Source organism: Corvus brachyrhynchos, unplaced genomic scaffold (assembly GCF_000691975.1).
Source record: "Corvus brachyrhynchos isolate BGI_N302 unplaced genomic scaffold, ASM69197v1 scaffold48, whole genome shotgun sequence".
Classification (NCBI taxonomy): domain Eukaryota; kingdom Metazoa; phylum Chordata; class Aves; order Passeriformes; family Corvidae; genus Corvus; species Corvus brachyrhynchos.
The window spans coordinates 6,908,218-6,931,385 of NW_008240027.1; positions in this window are offsets into that span (position 1 = coordinate 6,908,218).

The following is a 23,168-nucleotide window of genomic DNA, read 5'->3' on the forward strand; positions in this document are numbered from 1 at the left end:
GAAGCATAAGATTGAGAGAAAACAGAATTAAAATGTGGTTGGAGGAGATATTACTTATCCTAAGGATGCACTACTGCTTCAGAACATATTCAAAGCACAGTAACGCCATGTTTTATTTATCTGTCTTACATAATTAAGTGTATTAAGCAGCTTTGTTTTCATGAACATGAGTAGGAAGATGATGGGTGATAATTCCTGAGGTCATAAGAGGCTTTCCTTTTCACCACTGACTTCTTATAGCTCAGACAAGTGTAACACTCAAACTTGTCACACGAAGTTGTTTGACTATTTCTACTTCATAGTTGCCTTCCTTGTTTCATTTACAGCCACCATCCAAGAGGAAAGCCTATAATGGAGGAAAAATAGCACACTGATTGCCATTTCACTTCCTAATTAATTTTCAGATAATGATGAGCACTGCCATGAACATGTTCCCATTCTTTCCTGTAGAATGCATACAAATGTTGCTTGGAATGGCATTTTGGTTAGAAGAAACACTGGAAGATTGTGGAAGGCAGCATTAAACTACCAGGTTTTATTCTTATTTTCTTTTTCTCATTTTTTTATAAAACTGGAAAGATAAGTGAGGCTACTGTATCTGCAAATTCATGGGGCCTCAGTCAGATGAGAGCTTTGAAAAAGTTGTGGCTTAAGATGAAAGGAATTATGAAGATTGGAAAATCATAGTACAGCAAGAATGGAAAGAAAAAACTAGTAAACTTTTTACTTCTATGTAGGATTCTTAGTAACTTCTCTCTTCTCAACTCTTTTCTGTCTTCAGGAGCTTGGTTTTTCTCTAAGAAAGAAACAACTTTTGAAGTGAAGTATCATTTTCACTTTATGGTGTATTGATGCTAAAGTAAGAGCCAGCTTGTTCCCCTGAGATGGAACCATTTTAAAGCCCAGTGTGTTGAATATTTATTACAGGCCTAAATTATTTTGTGGAAAGGCTTCACATCAACTCTTTATGCTAATGCTCGTTTAGGAATACTGATAATCTACAGCAGAGTACAAATTCCATCACGAAAATTTATTTTAATCCCCATGACACCCATTTTAGGAAATTTTTTCTCAGCAGCTTTCTTGTCTTGAAAGGAACAGTACTGAGGTCAGTAATTGCTGGAGTAACAGCAGGTTCCTGAATCTTAGGGTACCAAATGAAGGGTATGAAGGACGAAATACATCATGAGAAAAATGAAATTAGAGGATTTTTTTGTTTACTTTTTGAGGGAAGCTAGTAAAATTTAAGATGGTTTTGTCTGTAGAGTGTTTCCGGAAGATCAGTTTGATGCCTCAGCTTCAGACCACAACACTGTGAATGGGGGGGGTTGAAAAATCAAGTTTACTAAGGAAGAAGCCTTCCTTTACCCTCTCTCACTTGTGTTACAAATCTACTTACAGTGGATATCAGCAAGAAATTGAAGGGATGGAGTCATTGAGTTCCACTTCTCAGTTACTTATGGTGAAGAATTTCTACCTACATAGTGATATAACCTAGTTTAATCACGTTAATCTGCATTATTAGAATGAAATTTGCTATAGCATAGATTAAGTTTTTATTCTTTATTTATGCAAATTAAATTGAATTAATTTGTTATTTAAAAGAAATCACTAAACTGAATTGAAATACTTCCTTTATACAAGTCTGGAACAGTGAAAATTCTGGTCATAAATTAACTTAGCACTGAATGTACACATGTGCTATTATTTGTATTGCCACTTCTATTTTCATAGCACCATCCAGTCTAAAATAAGACTGTACCAAACAATATTCTGTTTTGTTGTAATTATGCTTCAAATTTCTAGAAGTGGAATATTCTTATGTATGGGATTTGATTCTTTGGCAGTGCCTCAGATTTTAACAGGATTTTTGACTTTTATCGCAGATAACCAAATCCTAAAATATTTGACCTTAAAGAAATAGTGTAGTAGGTAATTAGCAGATCTTAAGGAATATGGCTTAAATATTAAATAGAAAAGCATTTTGCATTTGCTTCCCTAATAATAAATAGTTGGATTAGAGTGAGCAGTAAAGCCCAACAGTGAATTGTAAGCAAATATCAACTCTGGAGACTGATTCAGATACCAAGCCAAGGTGCCCATAATTTCTGAAAGGTGTGATTTACCACTTTATGATGTATTATTTAGCTTCTCTCTATATTTTATACGCCAAATATATACTATTATATACATATATAATACATATAAAATATGCATTTTTGTGATCATATTCTAATGTTTGAATTATAGATTCAGACCTCATACTGAGGTTCCTTTGGGGAGAAAGACTGTCAGTATTTTTATGTTATCTTAATTTTTAATGAAAAATCTTACTGGGCTGTTAGTTCAGACTCTTGTTCAAGAATAGGTTCTAGTGCCTGTCTGGTGTTTATAGGTCCTGTGTCAGTGGGCACATTTGAGGATTGATTCTGATGCAAACAAATCAGCACCACTCATTACCAGCAGCCCCTTTTGCTACTCTGGCAGTTAATTTTCCCTCAGACATTCTTAAGTAAAATAATTAACTGTACTGCCCCTGACACAGTTCAAATTATCACTTGTTTTTTTTTAAGCCTTCAATGAATAGAAGAAAATGTTCACAAGGCTTAAAATGTTTGAAAAGTCATTGAGGCTGTGTCTTATAAAATTTTGTTTCAAAATGTGCTGTAACACATTTTTCTTAGGTTAACATTTGTATAAGTAGCATATAATGTGTATTTATGTTAATTTTAATTTATTTAAAACCACTGGAGTTTAGGGGATGGATTTAATGTAGATAGAAAATCAAGTTACCTGAGATTAAAAAAACCCCAAAAAACATTCAGCATTTAAAATGTTAAAGAAAAAGACAGGACACATTGGTACTTATTATTTTTGGATAAGATATGATTTCAAAGGAAACATCAAAATACCTCTATGGGCTGACATGCTAAGGTAAGAAGACGGCTGCTCTTGATTTCTAATGCCTGAAGTCAGGTCAGGAATACCAGCTGTGATAAATTGTAAAACAAGTATGTGTAGTTTGACAAGCTAAGTAAGGATTTGCTTTCTGGAGTGTTTTAAATCTTTTGTTCTTTAGTTCTGTACCTCAGAATCTCAAAGTTAGCTAAACAGAGCCCAAGATCAGGCATGGGGATTGTAGGAACACTAGAGCTTGTGCTGTGCTTTGTGTGCACGTTACTCTCATCGTAAATCTTTAGCTGCTGAAGTTAAGAAGAAACTCTTGAACACTATAATCCTAATTAGGGAGGAGGAATATGAATGCAGCTCAGCAGTAACACTGCATTACCAGTAACTAAAACATGCCTTCCTCTCAAAAATGTTTTTAATATCTACAGATAGATTACAATAATTACAGTCTATTAGGATTCTTTTATTATTTAAATCTTGCACTGTGATAAAAGAATAGAGTCATTAAAGGTAATTATGAAGAATTTAGATAAAGAAATTATTTGGAAGATATGTGTTTCTGAGGACAAAACCAGTAATTTATCTGAGTATATTCCACACAAAAAGAAAGTATTTGTGTTATTAATATATTTACTCATGTACTACCTCGTTATTGCCAGTATTATTTTTTAATTCTGTTCTGTAGTGTAGTGGTACCATTTGCTTTTGAAAGGGTACTATATTAAGAAAGAAGGCTTCTAAAAATATTAAACTCAAGTATTCAAAATACATATTCATATATATGCATAAGTATATATATATATACACACAAATATATGGTTTCACTTAAAAAAAAATCTTATCTTGTGAGAGACCTATAGAACAATACTTGACGTATTGTTTGCTTAACCACGTCTGTGTCCAGGCACTCAGCACATCTCTCCAAATCTAAAGGGCCACAGGTGACAGCAGTAAAAGTTCTGGTACACTGGGGAAGAGAATGTGGCACCTATGTAAGAACTTATTGCCCCACACGTCACTTCTGGGAAAAATCACAGTTCCGAAGTTCAGCTCCTGGAAAACGAGCTGAGAGGAAGCTCTGCCATGGTGTTCATGAGCTACCTGAGGTAGTCAGAATATGGGAAAACCTGAAAGAGACTTTCAGCATTGACATATAGACAGGATTCCTAATTTTAGCAGCAGGGTTTTGCTGCTGAACATTGGCATAATTTTTATAATAACTTCCATAAACTCCTTCCTTATATATGTGCTTTTGAAAATTCACATAGATTGATAGGGAAAGCAAAATCATCTGCAATTAGTCAGCTTTTATGACACATTGCTACTTTTACAACATTAGGTTTAAAAACAAATCAGTATCTTAAGGTAGTTTAAGAGTATAATACTTGGGCTAAACTCTGGGCCTTTTAAGGCAGTGACAGATAATGTAGTGATATTAATGGTACCAGAATTTTACTCAAGTTCGAGAAGATGCTCAAGTTCTCTATATTTATTTAATATAGATATTTATAAAATTATAACTTATAAAGGGTCTTCAGACTGAAATCCAAGAAACTAAGTAACTTCTGGAAGATGAAAGTAATTCGTTCCCTTCTCTCCCCTATTGCTTTAACGTTAGTGTTGAAGCTCTGTTTGATGCAAAAATCTTAAAAATTAATGCAGCTTCTGTTTGGTGTTCACTACATCCACTTATATATTTATTATCCTTTCCTGTGAGGTGAAAACCACAGAATATTTTCAAAGGCCATTGTTTAATGACAGCATGCATCCATGGCTCTGGTGGAACATTTATAATGTTTTATATATTATTTTTATTATAACGGTTCAAAAAACCTGAAAAAATCATATTGAAAAGGCTGCAAAGGCCTGAAATACCTTCATGAAATTATTTCTTGTAGACACAGGTCTGTACCTTTTTCTCACTCTAAGCATCTTAGTAAGAGGAAGACTGTAGTAGACTGAGGGATGCACTGAGCAGTCCTGGCTACACATGCCTTCTTCCGTATGCTGACTTTACTTCCTGTTCAGAATAAATTCAATTATTCAGGCACATTTGCATCTTTACCTCTGTAAGACATCGGGGGACTTGCGTGGACATAAAGGAGATACAAAACTTTCCGTTGTGTGGTTTGGAGGAAATTCCTGGGGGCTGAGCTCAGTGTAAATGTAGTTTATTATTGGAATGGGTATAAGCAAAGCCTGTCACCGCTGATTTGAATAGCTGACGTAAGGTAGAATCCATTTGCCTTCCCTAGATGGGCACTTAAAAAAGAATTATTTATGTGCTTATTCTTAGATTTAGATTTGCAGTGCTTGAATCCATGCATGTAAGCACATTTGGAAACTCCTTGTGGCAATGCAACATTTTGCCTCTTTTCTTTCAGTGTTGTTTTGGTTGTGTTACTCTGATTGGTTTCTTAAAGATCAGTCATTCTTAATCAACTGTATTTATATGATTATTTAAATGATACATAGTTATACAATTAGTAAAAGTGTTTAGTCATCATCTGTTTTGAACAGATTACAATTTTAAAATTGAACTTGTTTATCTTAGGGATATTTAAATGTCTTTCTCAGGTATGTGGATCCCATTTTTTCTGTTTCTACAAAACCATGAAAAAAATGACAAAAATTAACATACTTCAGGGTGGTTTTGATGAAAATATATCTACAAACATAGTAAAAAAAATTACAGAATAGGGCTGGACCACAATGCTCAGACGTATATTGCATTTCCCACCTAGACACTGTGATAGAAAATGATGCAAAAACTCCTGCAAAATTGATTTTCTCTCAGAACTGCACGGAATACCCTTGTAATGACTCAAAAATTAAACTCTAAATATTTTGATGAGGATGGTTTCATTACATTAGGCACATCTTAACTTATCCTACTCAGTATAAATGAGACTAGGATAAGATGAAGCCACTCTATTTCCACTGTTTATTACAGTCTTGAATCTGATAAAATACTTAGCATTGACCACTGGGGATGCGGAAAAGCACACAAAGGAATAGAGGCAGTAGATGCTAAATGATTGGAATTTTTTTCTGTAAATGTATTGCATTTCAGAGGTTAAGTGGGTAAGGGAAAAAAAATGCACTGAATAGTCACCTTTGAGAGTAGATAACAAATTTGGTTTTCAATGTAATCATGTCCAGAAATCATTCTGTTTTCACAGCTGCATGCCACTGCACACCATTTTAAACTTTGCATTTTGGCACCAGGAAGGAATAAAAGGTTGAAATGTGTGGAACAAAGATATTATTTCACCTCCTTGCCAATATTAGAATTGAAAGAGGCCTCACAGAGCCTGGGCTGTGAATTTAATTAAGCATCTTTTTAAAGGGGATCATAAAATGGAAGAATTTCCTTTCTGCTCTTGTGACAACTTCTTGGAACACAGTCATTAAATATGGGTTGGGAGCAGAAGGAAGATGAGAGAGAGTTGAGAGAGATGTAGTTCCACTCTTTTTGCTGACCACATTGTCCAACCAAGAGAAGGAAAAGGTGCAGAAAAAGTTATTTATTGGCAGCATAACCCAGCTACAAACCACTGTTTCCCAGATCTCTAAAGAAGATTAATTCACATGATTAATTTCCAAAACTGTTCTTGGGACTGCCTCTGCAGTGGGTCCCTCTGCTTTATGACTGGGATGAAAGTCTAAGTCTAGCCCCATGTCAACACTCATAAATAATTAAAAATCTGACTGTGAAGAAGTCACTACTGTTTCTGAGTTGATCATAGAACCACAGAATATTCTGAGTTGGAAGGCCTCACAAGGATCATCAAGCCCAGCTCTTGAGTGAATGGCCCATACAAGATTGAACCCACAACCTTGGTGTTATTAGCACCAGGCTCTAACCAGCTGACCTCAAGGTCAGTCTCATGAAGATTAGCACACAAATATAAGATAAAAATGACTGTCTTTACTGCTGTTCAGAAGACCAGCTGACAAAAGAATTGCTTCTTTTCAACTTTATTTCCCATAGTATTTTCTGAGTCAACTTGACTGTTTCCCCTTTTGATATGAAAGAAATTCTGTAAAGTGAAGTCACTGAACCAGAAAACATACATTTGATCTCTCTGATTTCTAGTATTCACGACCAATTGAATGCTTAAAGACGTTAGTGAAAAATAATCCCGTTTAATTCACTTCTCATTTTAAGTTATTTACAACACAATATGCTGACTAGCACTTCCCCGTGCTGTGTGAAAGTATTAGGCTTGACTCACAAAGAGATCTGTGAGAAAAAAGCTGTAAAAATACTGAAGGTGTGTGCCTTTACCCCCTTTCTAAAGAGGAATAAAGAATTTTGTTCACACAAATTTTTTGAAGTATATTCTTTAACTCATTTGATTATAAAATAAGATCATGAAAAAAAGAATCTCCTGTGTAAACTGCTTTCCTCACAAGACATTACATTTTTTGAAAGTTTCATTGCAAAAACACTGTTTGAAGTATTTGTTTTTCTGTGTTTATGTTAATTTGTTCAGAGTACTGATATTTAAACTTTTTTCTGGTTCATATAATATTTCTTATAAAAGCAAATATGATCTTTGTGTACAAAACTAATGTACATGAAGTCAAATTCTGTGGCATCAATAAGGGCCAATCATCAGCTGGGAAAGAGAATTTAGCACTTTATTCTGACTCTGTTCTGGTTTACATAGATTTCTCTTTGGACTCAAAGAGTGATTTCAAATAGAGCAGAATATCTTTGAGAAATACAAATATGCATTGAGTGAGAGAAGAAGAACACCAAGATCTAAACATGAGAGGTATCTGACCAAGTTAACATCAGAACAAAAACACAAGAATGTATGCAAATGTTTTACAAGAACTCTTTAAAGATGGAGACAGGAAACAAAATCATCTCTGCATTAACTTTTATACTGTTGTAGCCAGACTGCTGTGGGATGAGATTTAGGATAAGAGCATATTGATATTCCCTCCAGAATACATTTTTTTAAATATCTACTTCTAAGTTCCCCCTTCCATTTTGGCTAAATATATCCCACAGAAAACTAGAAAGACTAATTGATCCCAATCTTATACAAATAAAACTTTTTTTTTTTAAATATAGAATAAAAGTATCCTGAATTCTGTAAATAGATAGGAGCTGTAAGAAATTTTGAACTTAAGCCATAACATCTTCTAAAAAAGTGATTTTACTCAGGATATCTTGCTGCAATTTTCTGATATACAGTCAGAGTTGGAGAGATTGCAGTTACAGACAAGATCATGAAGAATATTTTTAAATGCAATCATGTCATTCTGTATTTATTGATATATTCTCTGAGATTTAGCCTTCTATACCTTTCTTCAGAATCATTTTGATGTTATACATGCTTTGTATGAGTAACTGTGTTTATCACCCTTGTTATCTTTTTAGTATATTTTTTCTCGAAATTGTATAATTGAAACCTTTCATGTCCTTATGAGAAAACATTTTGGAGAATAGCTGTGAGGAGTTGGCAGTAATGAGTATGGCAAACCACAAACCAAAATATTAAAGCGAATATGAATCAGAGTCATGAGAACTTGGAACACCTGCCTGGAAAGCCAATATTTAACTTTCAGAATTTATAAAATCCAGTAGGAGCTTGAATAGAATTCCATTGCATTTATTACTTTGTCCTTAATATTATTTTTTGTCTAGTTTTAAAATAGCAACATCAATGATCTGATGTTTCTTTTGCAATTGAAAATCATTTGCTGAATGACATCAATATTCATCAGATAAAGATCTTTCAGTTACCTTAAAGCAGCATAAACATTTAATCCTATGTATTCTCAGTGCAAAGATATTTAGAGGGGTTTTTATTTTTGTTTTATGTCTCAGATATTGGTGGTCCAAACCAACAGATTTTAAGTTTTGGTCATATTTATATTGTGAAGCTGCATAATTTTCCTTTACTCTGTACGCACACATTATTAAATTTACCATTATAGGTTTCAGTAAAGCTGATGTACATTTTAAAAGAAAAAAAAGTTCTAGTAGTGGCAAAGGATACCTTTTTTGTGGTCTCTGCCTGTCTTGCCATTTGTACACGGGATGAAGCAGGAAAATATTATTGGGAAATCCTTTCTTTGCTATGATTACCATTAAGCTTCTTGAACTTGTCTTCGCACTATTAATGATAGCTATTCATCAACTGAAACCTTTTTTTTTTCTTATTGTTCTCCTTCTTAGTCTAAAGTTAATTTAATTTTAGACTGAAATTTTATGGATGCTTTTTGTGCAAGAAGAAGCAAAACTCCAGCTACTCTTGCACCACATGCAGGGTGATTGCTTGGTGATACTGGCTTCTAACTGAGATTCAGTCAAAAAACAGCTGCTGCTTACCAATAGCAGAAGCATGTATTGAAAACAGTGAGAAATGTGATAAGCTTTCAGATCAGAAATACTCACATTCTTTTTTCTCTTGTAAAAAATAAGTTTATTTTAGAGTCTTTTATTCTACTATAATCAGAAGCCTTAGGCAAAATATCGCAGGTAATGAGAGAAGAAGTAAGAATTAAAGTCCCAAACATAAAAATTATTTTCAATGCTTTAAATTTTTTTTTTAATAAATAATTTAATATTGATACACATAATGAAAAAGACTTGCAATAAGAAGAGTGGAAGAGAAGAATAGAAAATATAATAAGTTAGTTCAGACCAGTTTGTGACATGAAAATTTTGTATGTGACATTGAACTGATATTAATATCATTTGAGAAGTTGTGCAAAACCAGAGCTGCACAGGGTCACACCTGACTGACAGTTTTCTCTCCTTTATATGGACAATGGACCCAGTATCAACTATAAGACACTGGGGCAAAAAAGCACCTTAAAACTGAGGTTATTCTTTTTGGAATGACTGTTACAGTTATAATATTGAAATAACCAGAGGTAGAGTGACATACGAATACTCCTTGAAGAGAGATGAAGACTGTTCAATAATTTTTTAATTTCTCTTTTTTTTCAAGTTTTGCTACCTATCGAGCTATAATTAAATGCTTGGTTATGAAAGTAAAAAAATTACCTACAAATGTGTAAATACCAAAGTCTATGCAAAACAAAACAAAATGAAAAACAAACAAACAAAAAGTAGAAAAAAATAGTGGGAAAATCAAGTTTAGGTCAAGCAGAAATGGAAATTTTAAAAATCTTGATTCATTTAAGCAGAATGCAAAAATATTTCTGTAGGCTTGATAAAAACATAGATTTTAAATTTAAAAAAAACAAATCCAAACATTTAACTTTAAAAATCCATTCTTTTCTATTTTCATATTCAACCAAAATGGTACAGGCATGGTCCTATTTGCCAAAAAATATATAAATTCCCTCTGCTGTAGAGTTTATGTTTTCCATTCTTCTTTCACACCATTTTGAATCATGTTGTAGTGAGAGCACATATTTCTTACACGTTCTTATTTGCAATTCTCTTTAAAAATAGGAATTTCTGTCTTCCTATGGAATAATATAATTCCAAATATCATCTGCCTCCTGTCAGAACGCATTTCCCCCGATGGTTAGACATTGTTACAATTATCCGTTATGTTGGCATTTCAGTTTCTTTTGAACTGTATGATACATCCAGTCGCTACAACTGTTTCCAAATCATCAGACAGCTTTCCTGCTTAATGTGGTCCGTGGAGGGCAGGAATAAATTACCCTGGCTCAGGGATCCCACATGTATCTGCATTGCAGCATTGTCAGGTGTGCGTTCACACTGCTCAGCGTTACACAGAAAAGATATTCAAAAATTGTGGCGCTGGAAAGGATGGGGCAAAATTGTAAATACCCTGGTAGTGATGCTGGTTACAACAAAAGAGAACTGACATGCCATAAGAAAATATCTTTAAAGTCCCCTACTTTAAGGATCCTGGTGATCCTAGCCTGCATGAGATAGAGGTGCAAAGAAGGACTCAGTGCAGCTGCGTTGCGCCAATTCTGTCTCTAATAGTAAAAATCGCTGTAACCATGCTGGTTGGAGACAAAAGCCTTTCTTTGCTTGCCAATATATACTTTTAGGATATCTTGGTGTGCATAAATCTACTATTAATAAACTCCGAATGATGACCAAATAAAGCTTTTTGGGAGATGAAAAATCTTTTGACAGTGGTCCTATGGAGAGACAGAGAACATTAAAGCAGCCTCAAAGCCTAGATCTTACATACAGAACTCCCCACAAGCTCATGAGCTTAAAACCTTATGCATCGCAGCATCTGTAGAAGCTGAATGAAGTTTCTGTCCAGGGGAAGTCAGACTAGACCTGACATGTGGGAATTTTATCCTATTTGTGACAGAATCCGAGTCCTAGTCCTCACTCTGTTGACTCTGCCATGACTTTGATCACCTCAAAAAATAGAACATATTTTTACAGAAAAAATAAAGCTTGAATTTCCCTTCTTCCCATCCATTGTGTCTTAAGCACAGTCTTCCTAATTTACTAGGAATAACCTACATTCACATTCTCCAAATTTCTAAAAAAGTAATTGCAAACTGGTGTCAGATGTCATACAAGAATTAAGAATTTAAGGAAAGAGAATAGTTCTGAGTGACTGAACTGCAAAAAAATTTTGTTTAAACAACTTTTTTCCACTTTTGCTAAGATTAATTTTCACTTATCCAAGCTCCAACGTGTACGTAATTGATAATAAACCTGACTGTTATACTAAATATAGGGTGGTCCTTACAGGCATTAAGAATATCAGTGAAATTTTGGAAATTTTAGTTATTTTACCATGAATTCACAGAATTTTCACAGTACTCTGTTTTATCTGACACTCTGCACCCAAGAGAAAAATGCACCAAATATAAGCTAGTTTGATTGTCCAGAGTACTTTTGCCATAGTAGTAAAATCACAAAGTTATTTGAATTCTCCTGTATAAGTTTCTGATATTGTATCAGAATTTGCCCTTAAAATTAATGAGCTAAGTGTTTCCAAGAGACAACCTTCTAGAATATTATCATATCGTCTAATGACGTCTCCATGGCCTACATACGATCTCTTTCAATTAGTCAGTCTTTGTTCAATAAGATCAGTCTGATGGGAGTGGACAACACATTTGAGGCAAAAGATTACAACGAGGGACAGTTCCTCAAATCTGCTGACTTTAAATATGAATAACTGTGAGTTTTTATTAACCAATTTTTCATGTAAGGAAAATATTTTATAACAATTGGATAAAATTGTCATTTTCAGTGGAATGAACATTTAATGACATTGAACCAAAACTTGTTTGCCTTTTTAATAGCTATTTAAAAATATATATTTAAAAATTTATAAATTATTATGAAAAATTGTGGCAGCACACTTGAAAAAATGTAGTTTTAAGTATCTGCAGCACTGCATCCACATTCAGTCTTGGAGAGCAGAAGCATCTGCGCTGAGATAGGCAGATGCTGATGCAACTGTAATTTCATGAGAAGTTTGAACAGGGAGAGATGGAAGCAATGAAGACTTTTGCTCCAAATGGAAAAGGAGAAAACCTCAGTTCCTAGAGATGCTCCCAGAGATAGTCCTAAAGATGAAGATGAGGAAGACCCTTTGCTCCCAGGGAAGGAGAAGGGCCTCTATTCTTAGAGATGAAATGCTCCCAGAGATGGGTGAAGAGAACTTTTGTTTCTGAACGGCTCAACCTTAAAATTGTACCCCAGTAATTCAAGAGTGGACCCTCGAAAGCAGTTGTGGGAAAAGCTGCAAGTCATGGGAAGGGACTCACATGCGAGCAGAGAACCAACCCGGGCGGCTGTCTCGTTGTGATAATGTTTTCCTAGCATGGACAAGAGAGACTCCTCTTCCTAAATGGACTGAACAAGGTTGTTATGGAAGTGATAAACAGACGGAACATCTCAAGGGCTGTCTTTTTACATTGTCAGTGGGAGAAGGGAGAAAGGTGGGGGGAGGAGAAGTGTTCTGAAGGTGTGGTATGATTTTTTTTTCTTCTTTTAGGTCTGTTAAAAAACTTCTTTATATTCTTTCAAGTTTGGTGCCTGCTTTGTGTTTCTCCTAATTCTTATCTCACAGAAGGTAAACAGTAATTGAGTATTTTAGACCAAACCACTACACTAAATTGGTGTTTCTGCCCAGTTACAAACCAAACCCACTACACACATCATGACACCAACAATGGAAATCGCATGTATTACATTCAATACTTGAACTTTTTTCTTCTGGACTTTTTGGGTCACAGAGGAAAATTCAGAGATAAACTACTAATGTAGATAAAAGTCAGGATATCTGTGACTCTTTTGCAATAAAGCTTATATAATAATTGAAATAACTTTAGGTCCCAAATCACCTCCTGATTTATAGCAAATAACACATCTTGGAAAATGCTTTGTGGAGATGGAGAGGTAACAGATCTCCTACTGCAGCTTTAGAGTTCTGATCATGTGGAGATCGATCTCCGGGAACAGCAGCTCTTGGAGAAGACCTTGTACAGCTGAGCCTTGATGCCTTGCTGTAAGCTACAGAAAAGTGAGGCATATTTGCCCTTTTCCAAGTGTGAATATGAAACACAAAACAGACACCCTAGGGAGGTCCAGAAAACACAAGGGACTTCAGGACACTGAGAGACCTGGATAGCTAACCAGACTTCATTTGGGGTTTTCATCGCTTTTTCTATTTCTGCTTGACATTTCTTCAAAGATTTTTTGCATATCCCTAAGGTACTCTTAATGTTTTTGCTGGTTTGCCTTCCTGCTTTTATGCAGAGAATATGTTTTGTTTTTTTCAAATGAGGTTTTAAAAATCCATTTTATAGTATACATTTTTTATCTAAAATATAAAATTATCTGTTAAGCCCTCTTTAACCACTGAATATATATTCAGTAAACATAATGAATAATTTGAAACTTATATATGCTTTGACAAAAATGAAAAGCAGCAATAAAATGATAAGTGAAGTTGAAGTAACAGGATTTTAGCTACATATGTGTAGAAGTAAATTCACATATTAAAAAAAAATACTGTGCCACAGAAGGCCAAAAGTAAGGCTGTTCACTGCAATACAATCCTTTTTTTATTTTTGTTTTCTTCCTCTCACCTTTAGACAGTTCTAAGGGAAGCTGTTGCAGATTTCCACCATATGTCTTGTTCTGTTATGCCTTAACTCAGTGGATAACACATTAGCTAGTCTTCATTTTTACTGTGTGTGTACATCAACAACACTATATGGAAAATAAGTTTATGAATGTTCTGACTTTCACAATATTATCAATGCCACTGGCTGCACAATTTGGTAGCTACTAGATGAGCCCTAAAATTGCTGAGAAAAATAAAAATAGGCAGCAGTAGTGTCAACACATGGCAGTTTGTTATGGGAACACATTCTCTTCAGCACTGTATCTAAATTCTTCAGATCAATATGTGATTTGTGGTTCTTCAAATACTCAATTATCTCAGGTTTTGAAGATCTTGCCTGAAGACAGTAGAAAGAGTATTGATTTGTCTTTAATATAATACTTTTTGAAAGTGGTTCTTGAAACAATTTCAACTTTAAGTGTCATATTTTCCTATAATTATTTTGATCAAGTAAGTATAGCATTTGATCGTTATAGGCATGGGTAATTTTGCCAGTTTTTACAGAAAACATTGCAGGACCTTTGAAGAAAATAGTTGTTTAATCCTTTCTATTTTCTCCCTTGCTCACAATGTAAGACAAATGGTAATTATAGTGCAGCGATCTAACACACCAATACATTTTGAACTTTTGTGTTGTATGTTAACTGCAGCAAAGATTGTGGTGATGAAACACTGCAGAGCACTGTCAACAGACAGAGGACACTAAAAACTGGGCACTAGGTTATTGATAGTAGTAAGTGTTCATTTTTTCCTTTTTGAGAATGACAAATACTACAAATGTTGCGGTAAATGGAAGCATACATGCTGTGATAAATAGCCATGTTTCAGCTTTCTTTATTTAATGACAACTGCAGCCAAAAATATTCTGAAAGACTTTAAGATTATTTGGGAGATGGGTGATCAGAAGATGAGATTGTACTTCATTATTCCTTTCTCCAAAAATGGCATGAGCAAACAAGCCTGTAACTATGACCCCTTTAATTAAAACAGTTCATCTTACAATGGTATGTGTGTAGAAGTCTGCTGCTATTTGTTTTAAAGATCTTCTCCCTTAAATTCCTTACTTTTATTCCTCATTTGAAAAATCAATGAAGGATTTTAAAGAGCCAGGTTTGTGACATTGGAACTACGTTTTCTGTAGTGACCTGCTGCTCCCTAACTGATCCATGTCACAGAAGTCTCGTGGCCACACAGTGCATTATGTGAATTGTATGTAGTCAGGTTAAGAGATTTTGTAAATCAAGTGTTTCAGAATGGGGTGTCCATTAACAACCCAAATAACCCAAATAGTTGGTACAAACGGAAATAAGTTTCTCTAGGATTAAAAGAGGAAGTTGTTAGCAAAATGCATTCCATTCAGTGCTCCAATATTGCAACTAAAAGCTGTCTAATTAAGATGAAATTCCTACCCCATCTATTTCATTTTTGCAATATAGCATGCAAGTGAACACTTGGACCCATCATACTTTGTTCTGAAGTTATAGCGACTTAGGCAAGTGGACACCTCTAAAATGACGGAAAAGGATTAACTGTATTTAACACTGTAATTTATTTATTTTGGTTGTAACCTCCCTCAGACTCTTTTTTGGATGAAATTCAGTCTTCTTTCTGATCTCTGAGGAAACCTGGAAATGATAGCATTTTATTGGAGACATAGAACGACATTTCATTCCCTGGGGAGGCAGCTGCAAGTAGTGATGCAGGCAGAACAGACAACCAGGAAAGATTTCACCCATGACCTACTCAGTTTTGGACTCTATTCAGGAAAACACTTAGGCCCACATTTCCAGCTCCTTATTATGTCCCACTAGAACTTAAACACGTTCTTAAGTGTCATTTGGAGCAGCAATGCTTTCCTGAGCAAACACAGGAGAGAAATGGACTCCTGTTGCACCACCCTGCTCCTGTCTGCCTCTGAGCAGTGCCTCTGCCAGCACAGGGCAGGGATGGAGGAGTTCCCCTGAGCACAGGGCCCTGCCTGCACCTGAGAGTCACTGTGCCACACAAAATGCCACAAAAAATACCTTCCCCACAGTTCTGCTTAATGACGTCTACAGAGTGCAGTCTACTCAGGGCTTAATGAGCCAAAAGAAAAAAGCTGTTGGGAGCGTCTGCTTTATTTACACTAACAATTAACTTCCTTTGTTCTTGATCTGTGCAAATGAATTGAAACTTATGGATTTAAAGGTATCCTCATTTGGCACTAATGATTGAAAGTTCATCTGTGCTATTAGATTATTTTCATGTTGAACAGAGTTCATTTACAAACATACATCCACTTTTCTGTTCTTAAAATCTGAACTGAATACGTATGGAGCTAAACACTGTATATTCCACATTACTAAGCATTCCTGTCTTGATTGTTTGTATGCAAGGCTATGAAGCAAGAGAAGCTTCATTGCTGCTCTTTGCTGGAGGGCTAGTTCCACTGGAGATGCTAAAATGATTTCACTGCTCTATGTATAATTCATTGAAATGTTTTAATGGTCAAAGGGAAATGGGAAAATGGGCTGTACAGTGTACATATGTTAACTGTAAGGACATTACTTTTTTCTTTGTCCGGTTTTGTCTCCAGAATTTTTCCTATGCACACACAGATTTTCACAGGAAGCAGCTTAATTTCTAAATCTGATTTCTTCTGTTCATAATAAAATGTTTATTCAATAAGCAGGGGCGTAAAGCTAAATTAATCATGACCAGCTAGATCCACCAATGCACTTATGTGCAACAACTGTGAGAATGGCAGCACATAACAGTTAGGCATCTGGTCCCCATAGCTTCTCTGTGCCCTGAGCAAGGTGCCCAGGTTCCTGCTGCATTTTATGGAGGCACCTGGACCCTCTGGGTTGAAGATCATAATGCATCGATGGCCATGGAGAGGGAGAACAGTTAGTGGCAGAAAAGTGCTGGGCACAGCAAAATGGTCCTTAACCCAGGTTTTTCTCTGAGATCAGGCTGATGCTGAAGGAATAACAGCTGATTAATGTGGCATGGCGGGTGGAGCACATTTGTAACCCTTCAAACACAGAATGGATTCACATGGAACCTGCTTGAGAGTTTTGAACAGCTCTTCCTTGTACAAAGAGTGTGGTTGGTAAACAAAAAACCACCTCCCCTTGCTGTCATCCACGAGCCTGTGCAGAACAGCCTCTGTCAGGGAAGGTGCAGCAGGGGCAGCCAGGGTCGTGCCCCTAAGCTCAGGTGGCAGAATGGCTGCTGCCAGCTATGCCGGACATTTCTTCCTCAAGACTGGGCAGTGAGCTAAAGTCTATATTTGCTCATCTTAGAAGAAGACAATAATGACTACATTTACATCAGATGCTAACTAAATGCAAATTATTGTTTTTCTGAATATTGTACTCACCATACCATAAAACAAGATCAAACCTCATTCTACCTCCCTGTGAGCTCTCTCCAGTAAACACCTGAAAGGCAGTTTTGCTCAACTACTCATCACATTTGTACTCTTACATGTTTTTGGTTTTTTTGCTTAATTGTAAATTAAATTGAACTATTTCAATCACCCACCCTTGAAAAACACTGGGAATAAAATGCATATTCAAATTCAAAATGCATATTCACATTACTTGGAAGTAGCAGACCAATTGTTAATTACCAGGTCCTGTGTAGGCATATATTTCTTTATATATTTAAACCTATTTATCTACATACATTCATACATATATATGTAGATATAGATATGTATATGTGCACACATATAACTACCTGGTCATCCATATCCTTTTTAAAAACTATTAAAATAGATATAGATATGTATGTGTGCACACATATAACTATCTGGTCATCCATATCCTTTTTAAAAACTATTAAATTTTGTTTGAATCCAACCAATCTGTGTAATGTAAAAATCAAGTCAGTTCTGCAAACTTCAAAATTGACCTTACTGAAAATCAAATATTTCGGAGAGGGTTTTTTTTATTCTTAGAAGGATATCTGAGAGTCTGAATTGTTTCTGTGTAAACAAGAAAAAATTTCATGTTAGAAAACTATTTTACTCAGTGGAAAGGTTTGTGCTAGAATTATGTGACAAGAATTTGTGGAATTACTTCTAATATGAAATTGTTCTGTATTTTTTTGCACTGTGGACACTGAGGTAAATTATTAACCACTCCACACTGAGCACTGTCAGATGTGTGGAGCACTAAAAATAAGATCTACATGTTTTGATAGCCCTGTATACTTGAGAATTAAACCTGTTGTTTGAGTTTAGATTTGTTTTTAAAATTCTAGTACTTAGAAAATGGTAACTTTTGCTGCACTCAAGCTGTTAAATAATTATTATATTATTTTAAATATATGGTTAAGAAAAGTGTAATTCTCAAGCTAAGACATTTTGTAAAAAAAGAGAAACAAAAAGCTGTTTTGAGACTGTTTCATTGCTAAGCTATAAAACCCACCAAAAATATATATTTTTAATAGAAATGGAAGCCAGTATAATAGATGGAGAGTCTCAAAATGTAATCACAAACCCTATTACTGTTAGGAGTGTTATATTACTAAGAAAAGAAAAACAATGTGCACACAAATACAGGTCTAAAATTTAGCTTCCTTTATCTTGTCACCGAGTTAAGAGGTAAAGGCCATGCTGCAAGAAACCACTTTATAATAACAGCTGTTGGTTGCTTTGTAGATACTTTTTAAAATGAAAATAGGATAGAGCAGCATTCTGTGTCTTATTTTACATTTATGAAAATGTCTAATGCTAATGTTGATGAAGCTCTTCCAGGAAAGGAAAAACTTCTGCTTGAAAGAGTTTCTAGATCATTACTTCATGTGCAAAGAAATGAATCTCTCATTCTCTAAATCAGAGGAAATATCAGAGTAGGAATTTTCCTAAATCCAAGAAGCTTCTTGAGCTTCAAGCTCTTGCTGCTCCAAGACTCAGGCAACTGCGGGCAGGACAGGGATAAAAGATGGACATGAAAGGGAGACTTTTTGGCTGTAGGTCAAAAGACAGTGCACATTTCTTCCCTCTGGGCTTTCTCTGGAGGCTTCACAGGGGCAGGAGCAGCACAGGACAGCTCTGCCAGGCTGGGCTGGTGGAGGGTGGCCCTGCCACAGCCTGGGGACAGTCGGGCATTTGAAAAGGGCCTCCATGGGCACACAGAAGATGTGGGCTGGGGTTGGGCTGAGGCTGGTGCCTCAGGATCAGAGAGAGCAGAGGTGCACAGAGCAGCCCCCTGGTACCACACTGGCACCCCTGCCCTGGGTCACTGCAGGGCTCTGCTGCTCTGGCAGCCTCTGTGTGCCCACAAGTGCTCATCCCAGCAAGCAGCTGCACGGGGTTTCAGTTAAAATCCTTCACGTGGATGGAAGCCAACTGGAGACAATGTTGAACATGCAGTCTGTTACCAGGCATGGTTTGTCCTTATTCTGCAGTGACTCACAAAAGTATGTTTTTCTACACAAAACATCACCAATTCACAAATTTATATTCTTGTGGCAACAAAAGCAGTTTTCATATTTAATATTGCATTTTTAGTACCATGATCAGCACCTGTATTACAGAGCAGGAGAAATAAAAATATTGAAAAGAGAGAAAAAAGAAAAACTGATGCCAAACATGACACTTTTTTCTATCAGAAAAAAAAAGAATATATTTTTAAGATTTGCCTTCTTCATTTGTAACTGATTTATGCTGTGTTTAAAAATTTGTTTTAGATAGCCTATATTCTACTGAAGAGCCACAGCAGTTTTATCTGCAGCTCTTATTATTTCACTCTGTAAACCATGGTAACTGTTGAAGGGTAGAAAAGGAAAAAGGATGGACAATCTTCCTCAAATGAAGAATAAAAAGAGCTACTCCACTTTTTTCTTTTTCTTCTCATTAAGGCTGATGTTTGCTGTGGCTTATGCAATGTACTAAATTACAAAATGAGGCACACATTTTAATCCCTAGAAATACACAAATTTACATTTCACATCCTTCCTCCAGCTTCACATTAGGTAAGCTTCAGTGGATTTGAAAGGATGCAAAGTTAGTAGCTGTGGTCTAATACTTTGAAGAACCAGGTCTATCTTACTTGGCACATTTATAAAAACACCAAAACTTATTATTGTCTGCTGGTGGCAATACAAAATGCACCAGGACTACTTCACACACAGTTTTTTTAACCTCTTTTGTTTGCTTTTGAGAAGATGCAGTTGCAGAATCTTAAGAGCAATCTTAAAAGCAAGAGACTGGCCAGTCATTAAATTCTTATATAGATGATGAAAAAGGTTAACAGCAAACAGTTTGTTCCCAAACACCAATACTATACTGAATAATCCTTTCTTTTTTTAAAAAAGAGTAGACTAACATTACTTGAATTTAAAACAAAATTTGTCAAAAAAAGGGAAAACTACATGAGGCTTGATTAATAGAGCACAAACAGAAAAGGTGGTAGCTCTCTTGCAAATTCTTTACTACAGTTTTACAGAGCTCAGCTTCTAGGAGTGATCAAAAGCAATCAACCATTTGGAGCAAATATTTTTGAAAAACTATTGACAAAAATATTTCTAATGTTTTCAACTCACAATGAAAAGTTTAAGGTTTGTTTCAATTTGAGCTCTTCCTAACTCATATCTGTAGCTCAGGCTTGCAGATGAATTTTTAATGATGAGTGATAGTGGTGTCAAAACATTTCCAGAGAGCATAATCTCAGCAAAAGATTCCTTCAAGACATTGTTTGTCTGCATGGACAGCATTAGACTGAACGAGTCTGAGTACTGTAGACCTTCACAGAGGCTGAGGGGAGAGTTGTGTGTTTCACCAGTGACATGTGGAAAAGCAATCAGACACTGGATTACATGGCTGTCACTGTCCATTTGCCTTCTTTATCTCTACTCACTCTAAGCTCTTGCAAGGCTGCACTAGTAATGACACTGCTATGTAGAGCAAGACAAAAATGTGCAAGAAAGAATGGGTTTGGCATATTTAAACTTTATGTTTCCAATTTATTTGCAAAGCAGTTAAATTTTTTTTGTTCTTAATAAATTTCTTCAATTATATACTTGATGGAATAGTTTCTAAGTATAAAGGTTACTTTGCACTTATAAAGGTTACTGTTAAACAATTGGAAGGTTTTTGTGCTTCATTAATCTATGTTCAGTGTTCACCTATACTTGTCCTATTTTCATTTCCAATCAGTTGCCCCAGTCTTTGTGGTCTTTGTATTTATATATACAAGGGACATCTAAAAACATTTGAGGAACTGGTATGTGTTAGGAAGTGGAATGCCTTTTGGCTGGGGAGCACAGATTTTCCTGCACACATTTGCTAAAGAGTCTGGGTGTGAACTTGCCAATTTACATGTCTGCAGTCTAAACCTTCAAACTACAGTTCATGTGACGCTCAGGTTAAAACCAGTCTGTGAGTTTATGTGTCTTCAGCAGCAAAGTAGATGCATACAACTGTGAGAAAGCAAATAGCAGAAGAATTTTAGGCAACCTATGCTGTTTTTATTCTCCTCTCTGCACATGAAAAAGCATTATTTTGCCTATGCACTTGATGTTGGGAAAATAATAATAGCATCTTGCCTTGCTGAAAATTAGAAAAACATAAGTCTCTATATATTGTATTCAGAAAAGATTTTTCCTCCCAATCTAAATGTATCACACTATAATGAATTTTCTTAAATGTAGATGCAAAGCCTGCAACTGACTGCTTCAATTTTAGTGGTTCAGGGGCAGAATTCTGCAATTCTTTATCATTACTTCAAACCAGCAGTAAGCAGTGCTATCTTTGGGGAGCATGGGGAGGGGCTTTTTTTATTTTGATTTGTTATGCTGCAAACATGAACAAGCATGAATAGACTTAATTTTTGCTTAGAACAGAACATGCATCACTGTAATTAATTTAGACTCTGTGAGTCATTTTGCATTAATTTTAATAAAAATGGTACATGCACTGGAGGGGCCTTGAGAGTAGCCACAAATCAAATAAAAGAAGAGAAAACTAACATGCTTGTAACATAGAGTCTACTGGCTTGCTTCTTCTTACTGAACTTGTAAAGTGTATCTTTACCATAAGAATGCTCAGAATTACTTTAACGGTCATTAAACTAGATATTAAAACACACAGAAATAATTACATAAATGCCTAGATGTGTCTTTTAGCCTGTTATATAGAAAATATCACAAACTACCAGCACTGTTTGCAACTGACCTTTCTCAGAGATTTTTCCATTGACAGCATAGCATTTGACGGAATAAGTCATAATGATTTTAGCTTTGTATTCATAAAGGAGTAAGAGATGATTACTTTCTGTGGAATTAAACAGATAAGAACTCAGTGTTCTCTGCAGCTGATGAATAAACACCCAAAATCGCATAGTACTCTGGGACTGTAAAAAAAGACAGGATTATCTGTTTCAGCCTCTTCCTTTATACTTTTTTTCCTGACCTGTTACTACTAAGGACCTTTGACTGCAGAATAGGGCATAGTTTAGAAATGTATCTTTCAGAGTGAAATCTGCTACTTTGATCTGTATTCATTTTTGCTTTGCAAGTTCAAGGTAAATGTTTCCCTCAAAAAACCCACGTTTAACAGCCCTCTGATAAAGTTATGCAAAATAAGTAATGTCTCCTTAATACAAAGTTTTCCCTCCTTTAATTAAAACATGCATTGCTGACTTGACTATCAAAACAAGAAACAATTTGAAAGAAATGGTTTTTCTCAGGATGCATGTGAAATTATGTAGTGGAAAGTTCCTTACTTGAGAGATAATAAAGGTCCAATATAGCTTTTTTAGCATCTTGGATTGGGTAGGAGCAGAGAATAAAATATATTCTAAGCAATATATCTGAAGACTTTATATCTCATTTGTATGTGTCAACAGAAAAAACAAAAAAAAAAGGCCCCAAGAGGACAGGGCTTACAGAAAAGTCAGTTTGCTTATAAAAGTAAGTTCTATGCAATGCTTTTTCTAATGCTTTATTTAATCTTATTTTCATTATCTTAACTACGTGTGTTGCTTTATTTGGCTGGGAGGATTCGCACTGCAGTAAATCACACAGTACAATTTTTTTTCTTTCTGACAGTTATTCTACATTTTCATTTATATTAAAGTCACCATTTTTTGTATATCAGGTCAAATCCAGCTCCCATTTAAATCAAAGTGTTCCAATGGCTGTAGTGGGAATTGAATCAACCCTATATTCCCTATGCCATGC